Source organism: Melospiza melodia, chromosome 5 (assembly GCF_035770615.1).
Source record: "Melospiza melodia melodia isolate bMelMel2 chromosome 5, bMelMel2.pri, whole genome shotgun sequence".
Lineage (NCBI taxonomy): Eukaryota > Metazoa > Chordata > Aves > Passeriformes > Passerellidae > Melospiza > Melospiza melodia.
Window position 1 is genome coordinate 7,693,281 of NC_086198.1, and position 15,989 is coordinate 7,709,269.

At 38.8% G+C, this 15,989-nt stretch overlaps 2 long non-coding RNA genes across 5 annotated transcripts in view; one reads left to right on the forward strand and one right to left on the reverse strand.

Moving 5' to 3' along the window:
- The window catches only part of LOC134418206 (uncharacterized), a 34,168-nt gene extending 23,282 nt beyond the window's left edge, over positions 1–10,886 (reverse strand). For all 4 annotated transcript variants that reach the window (XR_010027737.1, XR_010027734.1, XR_010027735.1 and 1 more), the window contains exon 1: positions 10,459–10,886. This is a non-coding gene — a long non-coding RNA (uncharacterized LOC134418206). The remainder of the gene's footprint in view (positions 1–10,458) is intronic.
- Positions 10,887–10,978: 92 nt separating this feature from the next.
- LOC134418205 (uncharacterized) lies at positions 10,979–13,280 on the forward strand. The gene is made up of 2 exons (XR_010027733.1): positions 10,979–11,209; positions 13,080–13,280. It is a non-coding gene; the product is annotated as an uncharacterized LOC134418205 (long non-coding RNA).
- The last annotated feature ends 2,709 nt before the right edge of the window (positions 13,281–15,989 follow it).

Genomic DNA, 15,989 nt, shown 5'->3' on the forward strand with positions numbered 1-15,989 from the left:
CAGCATAGCTGACATAACTAAATTAATTTGACTTAAGAAATCAGAGAAGTCTTGAACTGTTGTCTAGTAGATGACAAACCAGTGCCTTATCAGCGGAGCTACTCAGATCCAGTCTGCAGTGCTCTTAAGTGTGATTTCATCTAAGTAATGTGTTGCTGAGTCTAATGTCAAATGGATCTATCACATTACAACCTTTTCTAATTGAAGGAAAAAAAGATTAAATGTATGTGACCAGTTATTTAAAAGGCTGTCGTAGATTAATAGCCAGCATTTTTCTAACAATTTCAAAGTGATTGTATCATTATTCCTTTGAGTAGAAACAAATATCTTTTATTAAGTTTTTGCAAACTATATGAAGATAGGGCAGACTCTACTACATTTTTCTTGCAAAAATAAACTGCAAGTCTGTCCATTAATTTAACTGGTTTGATTGGAGAATTAATGTTCAAATTGCACCACTTTAATCCCCTATGAAATCTTAGAATTTCCCATTGGCTGGCCACAAGCCAAATGATACAGAATTTAGACTATTAAAGGTTTTGAATGTGGGTGAGTAACCCATAGCAAGAATATTTCAGTATTTCCTAGAAACAGGCTCTATTTTTCTTCAAGTATATTTGTATAAGAAAAAACAAGACTCATCTGAAAAATTTCACAGGAAGCCATATCCTTTGATTTTTTTCCTTTTTGAATTTGCAATGGCCTGTATCACCTGATGGTGCCAACAACTGTGCTTTTAAGAAAAAGTGCCATGCAAATGCAGTACATCTCCTGAACTGCTGAATTTTGGTCACCTAAACAGAGTCAGTGCCCAGATACTCTGGGTCAGACTGTCATTTAGAATCGGAATTAAAGATTTCCATGACCTAAAAGTGCTTGTTAAAACTATATGTAACCTACTCTTTGAGGAGTGTTGCCTCTATCCAATATCAACCCCCTAATTCTCTTTTTGGCCTAAATCCTTTTCCCAAGACAACCCATGCACTGGGAATCATACTTCCCACTAAAACTTATTTGGTTTATGCTTCCCTGTCATCCCTGACAATGTAAATATTCCCAAATCACTTGAGCATCAGATATGAGAAGGTAATACTTCAAGCAATCTGGAGATGTTAGTTACGGATCTGAGTCCCATAACAGTTTCAGATGGGTCTTAGTCCCGCATCTTTCAAAGTATAATAAATATATCAAGAATTAAGGCATCTGTGCAAGGAAAAAAACCTACCATATTCTAATTTTAAAAGGAAAAATTGAAGAATATTAGCAGAAGTCCTTTATTCAAAACCAAAATTGGGGCACAGGTTAACAACAGACTTAAGAAATGGAATTACCAAAAAAAATTATTTCTTCATTCCATTCATTCCATCGTGAAGAAAATGACGATATTTTTTCAGGCTAGTCCATATGCTTTCAAAAAACAGCAGGCTAGTCAGTATGTTTTCCAAATTACTACATGCAGAGGTAATCTCTGTGGATTTCAAAAGCCAAAGTAGAAATAGTGGAATTTATCCCATCTCAGATGGACATTGTAAATTATTTTTCACTGTACCTGTTGAAAACTGTCTTTTCTTAACGTAACAAGATATCTCAAGCCTTATTTTTTTTTAATAAAAGAGAAATTCAGACCTAAAAAAAGGCTGATTGTTTATTTACATGTACAAACCAGAAATATATTCCCATGCTACACAGATATTTAATTAGTTGGTTTCTGCAAATGTGTGATTAATTTCATTTCTTAGCATATTTTATTTTTTTTTAATTCTTCTCCATGTTTGCATTTCCTCACACAGAACGGGTATCTTTATGTTTTGCTGAACTGATTACATCTCCCTTTGGAGCTCAGCACGTCTTTAATTACTACCAGATCTTCAAATATTTTCGGGAGATTCCCGTTAGAAAGATGGTCAGCGATTTGTATCCTCATTCTCCAAAGGGAACTTTGAGCAGAGGCTCTCACCCAGTAGTAACACTGACACATTAACTTTCCTCAGCCACCTCACTCAGACTACTTAGCCTGGCTCCACCAGGGCTGGGAGCCTTAATCAGATATCATACCAAGGAAAGCTGTGTCAGTAATGATGTCAGATGAATGGTGGTCACATGGCAACAGCCTCATTTGAAGCAAACAGTGCCACACTTGTTTTTAGGCTACTTTATGACTCGGCTGAAAAATGACTTTGTTCACAACAAAACGCCGCTAATGTATGAGCTGTTACCATCGGATTTTAGCACGTCTACTGTTTTCTCAACATTCTTTTAATATACCTAACTGGACAAACAGTGTAAATATCATTGAACTACACATATTATCAAAGTCATCAATCAGCATGTGAGTTAACCAGATGAAACATTGGCAATCCCTTCTGGCACTTTGAATCCTCAAAGAAATGGTATTATGGAAAGTACATAAAGGAGAAAATACTTTAATTCTGCACTTCAATTTGGCGTATACCACATTCACACATACAGGAGAAGAGGGAGACACAGCCAGCTCTCCTGCTAGGTCCCAGAAGTGTGTTTTTCCCTTCTCTGCCCTGGATGTCAGTGGCTGGTGGGATATACAGAGGGCAGAATAATGAGACTGAGCAGGAGAGAAGAATTTGCCCTCTGGCTCCACTCACACTGCAACAAAACAGAAGCCCCAAAGTCTCCTGTCACTTAAACTCCCTTTCCCTCCCTGGCTTCTGAGGTAAAAATGCCCCTTGCTATTTCTCATATGCATTTCAGTTAGTGCTCTTCCTCCCAACATGGGATTACAGGCAAGCACAACGTTTTCATTGGGAAGAACTGGAAAGCCCACTGATTTCTCAGGAATTCTGACGTTCTTGGAAGCAGGCCACACCAGCACAGCAGTATAGCTTGGTTAAAAATTAAAGTTTAAATGAGTGGTCATAGAGACTTTTTTAGACAAGATAAACCTCAAAGCCAGCTACCAGAAATTATTGCAATTAAAATTGCAAGTAGCCACATCCTAGGGCAGGCAGCTACATTTTCCTGTCAGTGTTACTCAGCCCAAGGCCCCACTGCCTCTGTGGAGAGCAGGGAGAGCTGCAGTGCCTCTCATGGGCATCCTGGCTTAAACTCCCCCCGAAGCTGTGTACTGGCCTGCAGTGAGAGCCTGAAATCCACATGGGCTCACAGATCTCTCTGTTTGGTCTGCAGTGCTTATTCCATTTACACTACTGATCAGGAAGGAAAATTTTTGTGTTTAACCAGCTGGGGAGCAGGAATAACAGCAAAGACAACAAAAAGAAGCTAACAAACCCCTGAATTTAGGGTAATGAGTGGTCAGAAAAAATGGATAAAACATTTCAGTAAAACCCTATAATGGATGACTGTGTGGAAATCAAGAATCCTCAAACAGAAAGCAAGAAAAAATATTCAGGTATTTTCAGAGAGTAACTAAGTTATTCCTACCTCCTATTATGAGAACAGGAACTGCAAATGCATGCTATAGCATATTCTACCATAGGGGACAATTAGAATTTTAACTAGTGACCCTAGAGCATTGCTGGCATAGACTTTGGATTCTGAAATTCTGAAAAATCTGTCTTTTAAACCCTGAAGTTCCAACAATCTATAATAGATTCTGGGCACAAACTGCATATCATTCAGACAGCTAAGCCTTTAGCACTGCTACTATTTTCTGTTGCCTTCTGGCACCACTTAGTAAGTTCCAAATGAATGAATTCTCTATCCACTGATATATAGTGGGGGGAGAAAAATGCAGACTCTCTGCACTGAAAAATAACATGCATGCTTCTCTTACCTTCCCCTCTCAGCTCCTCTGAAACATAAATAGCCCTCAGAAAGATACACTGATTTCACATTGCTAATCAAAAAATAAGGAACCAAAACAATTGTTACATTTATATGGGGCATTTTATTTTCAATCTTTTTTTTTTTTTTTTTTTTACAGAACATGCAAAAATATTTGAAGCCAGAAAGGATCAGTCTTTCCCACTAGGCCTGCACAGATCCTGCTCTAACTAGACGTGTTGGACCTCCTGGGCTGCCGAAGTCCCAAGAGACAAGATGAGCATTGACTGAGGAAAGTACTGTAGAAATCAGGAAAGAAAATATATGAACTAGAAGAGCAATAGCAATTTATACCTCACTTAGAAGAGTTTAAAGAAAGCATAAGATGAGATGGAGCAAGTGTCATCCAAAAACTGCCAACAAGAGGTGGGGTCTCACCAACATAGTCAAAGCACTATTGTAAATCCTTATGAGCTTTGAAAGGCTGTGATCCAGCTCTGAGAGAAGGAAGATCACTTACAGCTCCATAAGGTTTGTTTGGTGAGTATTCTCATGGAGAACTACAAGGAAGAGAGCTGCAGTGCCTTTTTTTTTTTTTTTTTTTGGCCTTTTTGGGTTTTTTTTGGCCTTTTTTTTTTTTTAAAGCTAAGCCATCAGCATCTTCTCTTAAATACTTCTGTCATCCGCTTTTGATCGTATGTTTGTTTCTGTCCTGCAAAGTTAGTAGAAGTAGCTGCCTTGGAATAAAGCAGATCAAAAACCACCAAAAAACTTTAAAAAAGGGCAGGAATAAGCACACGAGCAGCAAGGATAACCACATCAGGGCATACCAGAGGTTTACACTAGCACAGGATACTGTCTCTGACAGCAGACAGTGGCAGATGCCGAGTAAAGGAGATAAGAACAAACACGCACATGATGATGTCCCCCCAGAATGATTTTCCACCTTCCATTAAAATGATTTGTACATATGGTGGATACAGGATGGCAAAACTTCACTGAACTGATGCAGATGGCAGAGGATAAAGGGTACCATAAGTCCATCTCGCGTTCATTGCTCCAGACATACTTTGTACACCCTACTTGAACTTGCACAAGTTGCACAGCTAGTGAAGGCTGCAGGAATTGTATGCTGTCTACACAAAGACTTTGCTTCCTTTTTTGATCTGAGAACCATGTAACAGGTATGAGATTAGGTTTATGCTTACACAATGAATATAGTTCCATTAAAAATACACAGAATATTGCTGATTAACAGTACCACTATTACATGTACTTTTTATGGGATCACTGGCTGTTCTCCTTGACCAGTACACCATATAAAAATTGTCTTTTAATGGAAGAATACTGTACAGAGACCAAAATAGAAACTGCTAAAACAAACAAGATAATTATCTAAATTTTATAATATCACTCATAAAACGTCTGCCTTTTCCCTTTATGAGCTTGATAGATTAAATTTAGGGCAGATGTTTCATATAATTTACTCAGAAAACAGGAAAATTATTTTAAAAAAAGCTCATAAAACCTACAAAAACACAAATGAAACTAATCTAAAACATATGCAGTCTACAGATTTAAAGGAAAAGTTAGTTATTCCTGAAGTTATGGATAAGGATGCTTAAGAGATAAAACCATCTCTCCCACACATTTTATAGTATTAGATATTCTGAACTGCTTTGGACAAACAAAGGCCCCTCTAAATTTAGGGTGCATGAGGTAGCTCTGGCTACTTTCCCAAAGAAAAAGAGGAACTCACAGAAACACAAACCCTGTTCCTCGGTGCACAGAAGCCAATCTGTGGTATCTTAACTGAATTATAGAAGTACCTGCTGTAGCATGAATGTTGTGGAAGAATACCAGGTAAAAGTATTACATATTATCTGTTTATGCACTATAAAAAGAGGAAAAGGAGCAAGTGCCATGTCTTTAATTCTCCAAAGAAAAAGAACCTTTTCACTGTCAAAAGATACTGAGATCAAATACTGCTTTACATGGAAAGTATTTATCATCAGACAAAGACATATAGAGGCAAGTTTCATGAACATTTTGAAACATTTTGTTTTGAAGGCTCAAAAGTCTCCACACCACAAAACTCAATTTTCAGAATAGGTCAGCTACAGAGACCCCAGAGAAAACAAGTATACTGTCTGCTCTCTTGTTACAAACTCTTTTAGCCCAAAGTCATCTGTCAGAATATAGTTTATTGTTATCTGAGTTTATATATTAACTGTGTTGTGATATTCAGCTAAGAGAGCACGAGGTCTGCCAGTGCTTCTGGCAGTGCTCTTAGTGGTAGCAAGCAACATTTTTGGTTCCTCTGTAGACTGACCCTTAGATGCTGTGAAAGGTAAAGGTCTCTAAATGTCTGAGTGTGAGACTCTTGTAATGCAGGAGGAAACAGAGAGGTATTTTTGAAATAAAATTTTCCCAGTCCCAATCCAAGTGCTGATCCCTGCACTTGATGAGGGCAGCAAAGGAAGTGAAACACTACACCCAACTGAAGGCTTCTGTGTTACCTCTGAGGTTTGCAGTGTAAAACAAATTATTAAGCAGAAAAAAAATCAAATAGAAAAAATCCCTTTTACAAGATTATCAGAATGTATAAGAATATGGAATCCATCTTATTATTATTCACTTATATGTTAGTAAAAAGCACTGTACTAAAGAATCTCTGTGAGACACACCCCCTGGCGACAAAGTTTAGGCATAAAATAAACACAGGTACTATGCTGACAGTAGTCATGGATTTCAGGATCACAAGAAAAGCAGTAAATATTCTAAGCCAAACTGCATGTTTTAAAAACACCCAAAACAATAGGTAAAGTATTAATTTCTCAGTCCATGAAGTTCAGAGAGATGGGTACTGTGGTGGCTCTGCGTAAATCCTGCCCTGCATTGAAAGCAGATCAGCTAGAGCGCAAATCCTGCTGCTGTTGGGTTTGAATAATTTCTGTGCAGAAGCAAAGCTTTTTCTTTCTAAGACTTTACCCCATTGCACTTTGTTCCTGCTGGCAACACATCACAGCCTGTTTTTGTGAGCTTGATAAAGAGGATTTGGCATTGGAGATACATGCTGTGTGTGAGATACCAAATGAAAGTAGCAAAGGAACGGATGAAAGCTACCAAGTGTTGCTCAGCCACCCTGTGTATCATCTGAGGAAGACAAGCCAGCTGCAAACAGAAGAGCAAACAAGCCTGCCTCAGACTCTTGGGGCAGCAGCAATTAACTCAATGAACTGAAACATGCTCTGATTCCCTCTCACGGAGCAGAGCTCCATAGAAGGCGAACAATTGCCCTCCTAATATTGAATCAAATATTTTCCAATGTGTGGCCTTAATAAAAGCTGTGGGACTATTCCTCTTTCAGAACACATCAGGTTACAGCAATACGGGAACAAAAGTGCAAATGGTTTATGATGGGTAATATCAAAGCAGTGCAGGACAAACTAGCTCAAATACCTGATCTGAGGTAGGAAAAACAGCAAGTTTGCACTGATGTGGCATAAACACGTGATCTTGAATAGATATGGCCAAGGCTCCAAAAAAAGCTGCAAAAATAGTTAAGTCAGTTCACATGTCAGTTCTTCCACAGACCGTAAATAAGCTTCAAAGAGTTATAAAACCAGGCAGTAGACACCAAATGCATGCAATCTTGGAGTAGTGCTAGTAAAAGTACATCACCACCTCTCTGCTGCACAGAAAAATTAGGTAAATACTTCATTCATACATGTATATACACATTGCATACACACATTCACTTCAGGGCATTTCTATAGTTTATTAGGTACTGGCACTAAATAAAGTTTTGTAAACATTTTCATTTCATAATTGTTAGTGGTAAGGAGAATATTTGCGGTGCATGGTCACTAAGCAAACAGAGTGAAAATACTTTTACAGGGAATATAAACAGTTTTATGGAGTATCAGAGAGCAGGAGGAAGCTGCAAATATAGAGCACCAGCAGCTGTTCTGGGGCAAGGCAGCTGCTCTGGATCCATCTAGTAGCAAAGTCTCTTTGGGCAAACAAGTGGGTGGGGGACTGTGTAATGGAATATAGAGACTTTTAAAGTGGCATAACTCATAAAAGGATGAGAGGACTTCTTTCTCTCTTTTTCATATTATTTTTAATAAGAATTGGGAAAGTGGCCCCAAACTGTTCCTGGATAATCAGTTGAATAAAATACTGGATTTATTACAGCGTTATTGACACCCTTTTTCAATCTATTTTCCATGAATATTCAGTTTAATTGTAGGAAAGCTTGAAATAACAGACACCAGAGCTGGTGCAAGAACATCTACATTTCCACATTATATATTTTTATATGATCCAAATCCTTAGACATTTATTTTTTTTTCTGCCACAAATAAATAATAAAAACACTGGAAAACTATGCATGCAGGCAAATTTATTATGAGCACTGAAGATATGTTTACAGAAAGCTTTCAGCAAATATCTGGGAAAGCAAATATACCGTAGATTAGCCATGTTGGCTTGTGGGAAATTTATCAATTAAAGAAATAGATTATATTTATAAAATTTCTTACCCAGCTCCAGTCCAACAAATATACTAGACTGCTATGCTGCAGCCAGAGCTGCTCATTCAGCAAGCAGTTGTTCCTTCTCTTGAGGTTGCTAGAGTGACAATTGGTTGCCAACAGTATATTTTTGTGGTAACTAATGACTACAGGTTTCTTTCATCCGCAGAAATGCTTTCTGAGTGCAAGCCCCAATCCCACTGTGTGTGTTGCCATGAGCTGGTATTTCACCCTGTGTGCAGGGCACTGTCTGTGTGCCTCTGTTCAGAGGGCAGGACTTCAGTAGCTGGAAGCTCTGAGGCCTCTCCTCACCCATGGGTTTCCATAAATGCTTCTGTTTTGCCTAGCAGTAGATCTCTTTCCGTGACAACCAGAAGTAAATAGGTTATATGTTCTCCAGACAGCTGCTGTAGCATATTGTGGAATACAAACCCAGCAGCATCAAAGCTGCCCTACAAGTAACATAACTACATTAGCTGGAAGGAAAATTGATTTTTGACTTCAGCCAGCAGAAGGGAGTGGACACAGCAATGACATTTTCTGGTTCCTGCAACACGCCTGCACAGTTCAGCTGGCCCTTTTCTCTTGGGTGAAAGAGGTGCTGCACTTTCAGGCTAGTCTGTCCTAAGCACGGTTGATGCAGAGGATCTCTCATAATGACTGTGAGAGAAAAACATGCCTTTGATCCATCCTCATTGCCAGGTCTCTGTAAGCTGAAGATTTTATCCAGCTGGGAGTCTACCTTATTTTTGACAAGAAAGAGAGGGGCTGGTTGTTCTAATTCATGGCAGCAGCCACTTTTACAACAAAACATCTTCATTTTTTTTTCTCATATTTACATTGTTGGTACGGTTTTAGTACAGTGCATTTGAAATTGTGATAAATTATCTCAATGCATGAGATGGCCCTTTGGGGATTCCTCGGAGACAGCTTTGCAAAGAACCCAAGGTTCATAACTGTCATCAACAAAAAACAGAAATAGTCCCTTCCATCATTTGTCCCTTCCATCTGAATCTTGTGTAACAAATGGCCACCACACTCCATAGCTGATATCCCCAGTTATCAGCCAGATTTCTGCCAAACTTTTATTGTTATCCTTGGCCCATTAGCCTAGAGATATTAGGCTCAAACATTTCAGTACAGTTCTTGCTGTATTCCAGTTGGAGAACAGTGATTCATTCTGCCATTTCTCTCAGGAAGAATTGATCAGCTATGGCATCATTTACAAAACCTAATGAACTTCAGGCCTGGCTTCTTAGACTAAAGCATTAATTACTTCTTTTTAATCCCCTGTTTCTCAGTAATCAACAGCTTTCTTGACAATAGGTGTGGAGTAGCACCTTGCACAGACTTTTGGAGAACACTAATGCTGTACTGAATCTGCACCTTAAAAGCATCCTTGCACTGTAGTTTCATAGCTGTCTTTTACTCTTGTTTAAAAGAGCATAACTATCAATAATGCTTTGTTCAGTACGTGTGTATATAATAATGTATATGAGTCCATCATTATGGTGTTCACTGTGGAAATAATGCAGTCATACAAAAGACACATTGCTCAAAATAAAACCTAAGATAAATAAAGGAAGCTATAAAATGCTCTGTTGGGCCCACTTCTGGACCTATTTAAAGTCAATGGCAAAGATCCCACTGACCTCAAGCAGGAACTAGCTCCTTTTTCTCTTTCTAGATTTGTTTAGAAAGAAATATAATGACAGACTTGAAAGGTGAGGTGAAATATTTTGGGGAGAGGGAGAGAAAGAAGAAAAAAAGGAAAAGAAATCTAAAGGGGACAAAGGAAAATAAAAATCTGTATTTTTGTCATTCTGCATGGGATGTAACAAGAATTGCTTAGGGTGGATTTTTTCAGATTTTCCGTGTTCTGGTTTTGTCAGAATATTTTAATATTTTATTGCTTGCATTTTTTCCCCAGCTCTTTCCACCCTCTTCTCTGTGGGCACTTCTACTGGCCCCAAAAAGCATGTAGTGCTTCACAAAACTAAAAATGTGTTTGCCATTAAATATAATGTGTAAAATCTTACGACGCTTTCAGAAAAATAACGCTCACATATCCAAAATGAGGGATAATCATACATATAATTCACAACATTTATTTCACCGGTAATGAGCGTTGTCAGGTTTTTCCTACGTTGAACAGCCATACCTGAGGGGCGCAGCGTTAAAGGGCACATTCACCGCTGACATAAATGGTAACCACGGCCACTTCAGTGAAGCTATCTCCAATTAAGCCAGCCATTACATTCACTTCAAGGTATGCAATACATTTGAAACGATAGAAGCAAGTCCAGGAAATGCTGAGTACTTCTACGAACCCTCCTTCATGTGTGACTCCCGCTGGACCCGGGCTCCTTTCCCAAACCCGGCGGTTCTGTGGTAAGTGCGATGGTCAGCGCTGTGTCCTGTTTACCGTCGCAATTAACAAAGCGGCATTCAGCGAGAGACACCAAAGAGCCTGCTGCACTTAAAGGGCTAAGGAGAGGTGATAACAGCCCTCGCTTCGTTAAGGCTCGCTGCCCAACTTTACTGAAAATGTAGTGACAGATAAAACATAAATCAACATCCTTATCGTTCTGGCTTCCTTGCCTGCCAAATGGGGGTTTAGTTTATCAGCGACCTGCAGGCCCACTGGCGGCCTTTACACTTACAGCTGGTCAGCGGGGTGGGACAGGGTGGAAGCTAAATGGCTGCTCTAAAACGCCTTGGTGTAAACAACCCGGGGAAGGACTTCCTTGAACTGCCAGTTACCTGAGTGCGATCCATCTCACTAAAGCGTCTGCCCCAAGAGGGGTGGTATCGCCAGGAAAGAAAACAAATAAAAGACACCCAGCATGTTGCAGCGCAGGCACAGGCCGGGGAATGCTGTCCCCTGGAGGGGGTGAGGGATCCTCAGCAAGGTGAGCTCCTCATGGCACTGCTCAAGAAGCAGGCAAGTATTTTGGAAGAAAAGAGACTTCATCAGCACAGCCTGCTTCCTCCTTTTTGTGACCAGAACGTACAGCCTTTACATATGTATGCATACATAATGCCGTGTTTGCTTTGACTCCCTGTGAGCCTCATCCAGGGAGCAATCCTTTCAAAGGCACCAGTATCCCCCAAGGCTCAGGAGAGGACAGTATTGAAGGCATAGTCATCCCCCTCCCCTTGCAAGCCAGGAGACTTCTTTCCTTGTGTTATACATAGGTTGCTGCATGTGTTAGGATTCTAAAAGTATTTGTCACAATTCATTGTGTCACAGTTATATTTGCATTAAGTTCATCTCGTTAAACAAAGCCCATTTAAAATGGGCTATGAGTTTGGACAGGAAAGCCCTCAGTTTTTGCTGGTTAAGGGACTACACTGATATAATCACCCTCATGCAAACAGTTGGTGAAGATGAAATTAGCATTTAGATCAGTGATTTATTTCTCCCTTGAGATCTACTGCAGCAAATAATTTCTTAGGAGTTTAAAGTGAGGCAACTGCAATGGTGGGTTTGTGTCACTATTGAAAGTGTCAAATGCAGGTAGGTTTGACAGACACTAGCACAAGACTTGTGGGGGTTTTTTGTAACTAAAATTGCATTTACTTTAAAAGTGTTCATTTTCCCCTGTCCTTTAGCTATAGTGAGTCAAGCTACAGCATTTCATGTATAAAGCAAAGTACTCCATATATCCTTGGATTTTAAAAGCCCTATCTTCTGGCAGCAAACTCTATGGAAAATAATGTGCTGAACACAAGCAAATCACAGGTGGGAAGCGAAAACAGTGTTAGACCTATACCATTGTGCAAAAAAATGCAAATGTATACACTGAACAATGTTACATACATTGGAGCCAAACCTTTTGGCAAATAAAATGTACATTTTATAATGAAAGCTTTGCTTACTGATTCTTTTTTCACAAAGAAACATTTTCTAATTGTGTTTCAAATACCTGGGATATAAAGAAAGATATTCTTTGTGTACTTGTTTGTTTAGCAGTGTACTTTGACAAGGTTACCAAAGCAACAGTGACATACTTGCACCTATATTTAGCCAAAAGTCTTCTCAAAATCTCACACTGCTCATGCTCTGAGTGTACATACAAGAATTAGTTTGTCCCCAAGAAGTCTGTCAGAAGAGCATGTTTCAATCTAGAGGTACAAGGAGCTTAACAAGGAGTTTTTTGAAGCAGCAGATAGCAAGAGAGCAGTCTCTGGAAAGGACAGAGTTGAGACCAAAACCCTTCACTCTCTGTGCACTCCAGGCAGACAGGCAACGGAGTAAAAGTAGTGGCCTGCACAGCCAGAAAAATAGAAGGCATATTTCAAAATGCAGCAAGTTTATAGGAGTTGCAAAGTTGAGAGAGGGCAGGAAGGAGAGTGAGAAGGGAACTGAAAGCAGAAACCAATGTTGAAGTCAAAGAAAAAGAGAAGGGCCCAAGCCAGAGTGCATGAAAGGATGAATGCAAGACACAAGTGGAGGTGGAGTGCCATTATAGGGATGCCAATGAAAGAAAAGGAAACAACAGAACCAGAACAGAAAGTTGGAAATGTTGGTGAATGTTCTACTTTAGTGAAAAGTTTCCAAACTACCTCTGCCATGAGCTGTATTGTACTTACAAAAAATGACTGGCTTTCCTCTAGCTGCTGAAAATAGCCTTAAAAAGGCAAATCACCTACTACTACAGCTACCGATTGCTGTGTGGCCAACTGTTAGTTTGTTCCAACACAGCACAAACTAGGTTTGGAAAAAAAAAATCTGCCTGTGATATCAAAAGTCTAATGTAGGACCCTGTTGTGTTCCAGGAGTTATGGATCACACATTTTGGAAGAGGCTGTGCTACTAGCCAGAAAATTTTCTTCCTAATGGAAGCCCAGCTAACCACAGGATCTGCTGCAGACCACAGACCAGCCAAGCTCTACTAAAGACGGCCCACTAGGGTGGAATGCAGACCACAGTTTGGAAACCACTGGCTTATGAAATAAACGAGATAATATTTCAACCTATACTGTCAAACATGCTTTTCTTGAAGAACTGTCAGGGCTGTGTAAGAAATGGGGTCATGTCTATAGGATTGACCCAGAAGCTCTGTGGAAATACAGTGAACTCTGTTCTTTCAAAAATCAGCACAAATGTAGACAACTGATAGAGAAGGATAATTTTTCATCTACAAAGCCTGTAAAGGTAATTCAGATGTTACCATCAGAACTCTGGAATTTTGCATCATCAAAAGCTTCATTAAAAATTAAAATGTGCGTCAATGCATGATAACCAGCACTGCAAACGATGATTTCACTTCACACGGGAAAATGTCTCTCCAGATGTGCCAGAGCCAGGACCAGTACCAAGTTAATATTTGCCATGCATCTAAGTATGAGAAATTAATGACAAATATTTCAATATCATGAGTTTGAGCATTCATATGTGAACTCTTTGACATTAAAGGTAAGGAAAGAAAAGATTATTATAGAAAATGCAGACATTTCCCGACAAAGCCAGAATTACACAATTTTGAAAGATAATATTTAACCTTTGGAAAGGCCAAAATTCTTTGGACTGACGCAGAAGTTATAAAGACAGATCTTGCCAAATGTAGAGTAATTTTTGAAGAATTACTCTTTTTCACAATGCTAATACAAAAATTCTTGGACATAAAACTGAGAACTCTGGAACAGGAAGGGGAAATGATAGATGCTTTGAAAAACAAGTCTATTTAGAAGCCATTTGTCTGAATTTTGTAACGTCCGCTGACAATAACATATTTTCATCCTTGACTGTATTTTACAAGTTCATTTCTTCATGGACAGAAACCAGTATATTTAGCCTCTGAAAATACGTGTTTTAAAGGTGGATAGTGATTGCTTGCTTCTAAATTCCATAAAACAAAGGAAAAGAAAAAGGGCACTGAGAAATAATGTAAGCATATACACATACAGCCACAAGTATAAACCTGTTCGTACACTTACATTGAAATTGATTAACACAATTCTGAAGAAGTGGAATTAACAATGGAGTTTCTCCTTTTCTGCAATATACAACTTTTTCAGAATAAGGAATTCCATATATATTTGCTTCTGCCGATGGCAAACATGCTTCCTCTGAAACAGCTTCCTATGTAGAGTTTCTGTTTATAGAAACACGGAAAACAAATAATCCTCTTATTTAACTGAATGACTTTTTGTTTTCATTGCTATTGAGTGATTAAACCATGACAAAAGCTAAAACACTATACAGTAGTAATGTGAAATCAAATTCTTCATTGTAAGCTCCAGAAACTTGAGACTTTCTAGAGTGCTCGCATTCAGGACATATTAAGGAAAATTCCACACAAATGAAGAATGTCATAATAGCAAAGGAAAAAAGAGAGAAACACGGAGAGAGGAAACAGCAAATACTGAGAACACAACATCTGTAAAATGCACCAACAATTCCAAGCTTGCAATGGGCTGTCACTCTACATGCTATGAGGAAATTTCATTTAAAAGTTGCAAAAATGACCTTGCTTTGAACCAAGTGAATGTGATTATTTCTGAACTGAACGGAAAGTAAAGAAGTTTGGATTAAATGTTTTACCAGTGCCAATATCCCAGAACTTTCTTTGGCTCTATATTCTCTTTTCCTATGTTTGTCAGCTGAATTTAATGTTCTCTTCTTTTTTGTCTCCTGGTCTCTCTGACCTTAATGTGACATTTTAGTTGGGTGATTAATTACTATTAAATGGCACTGCATTTATTAAATGGAGTCCTTGTCTATGTAAGAGCACAGTCACAATGCAACGATTCAGTTTGATAAGCTTAAATATACACAGTTAGATGTGGTAATATCTAATTTGTCAAGGATCTTGTGGCTAGCTTTTCTGCCACACAGCTAGAGAGGAGATGTGATTGCACAAAAAGCTTAATATTCTGAGCTTAAATGTTCTCAGTAAATTGATCTTCTCCATCATGTAATCTTATTTCAGAGTGTGCAGGAGACAGCAAAGTTCCACACAAGACTAAGTTGCCTTAATAACAGGCCTGAGGGTTCCTGACCATGGAAATAAAAGCTATGTGACAAGATTTGTATGTCTCTTTTCAGCAGACAACAGCTGACTCGCCCTGCTAGAAGCTTTCTTTCTGGGCTAATTGAATAAAAAGAAGAACTAATGTCAGTAAAAGGATGAAAAGTTCATTGAGAAAGAAAAGATACATCTATAGGTTGGACACCAGCACCTAACCTTGTAATCAGCCAGGTTATTATTCTGTCACTAATATTCTCTGAACACTGCTTTACTCTTTTCTTGTCTAACAGCTGATATGGAACTTTTTTTTCAGACTATAATGAATCATCAAAGCAAAACTTCTTGCAAGCAAAAGGTTGGTTTTAACATCTGTTGGGAAAAAAAATTTAGGCTGGATGAAATAAAAATGTGAGGGAGACTTTCACAAAAAGGAGTTTTGGGTATTCATGGGAAAGACAGACAGCAGCTGGAGCTAGTTCCTGACTGTTTCTTATATCAATTATTTTCCCCTCTGGTTAAACACAACTAGGCCAGCAAGAAGAATAACAGTAGTTTTTCTCAGGTTTCACTCTCAATCCTCATGTCTTCCACATCCAAAACATTCATTCTTGCTCCTACATCTGCAGATCCAGTGCCTGTCTTTATAACTCTCTCCTACTACACAAAAAACAACTAGAAATTAACACAAAAAGGTGAAGCAGATCAGGTTACTATA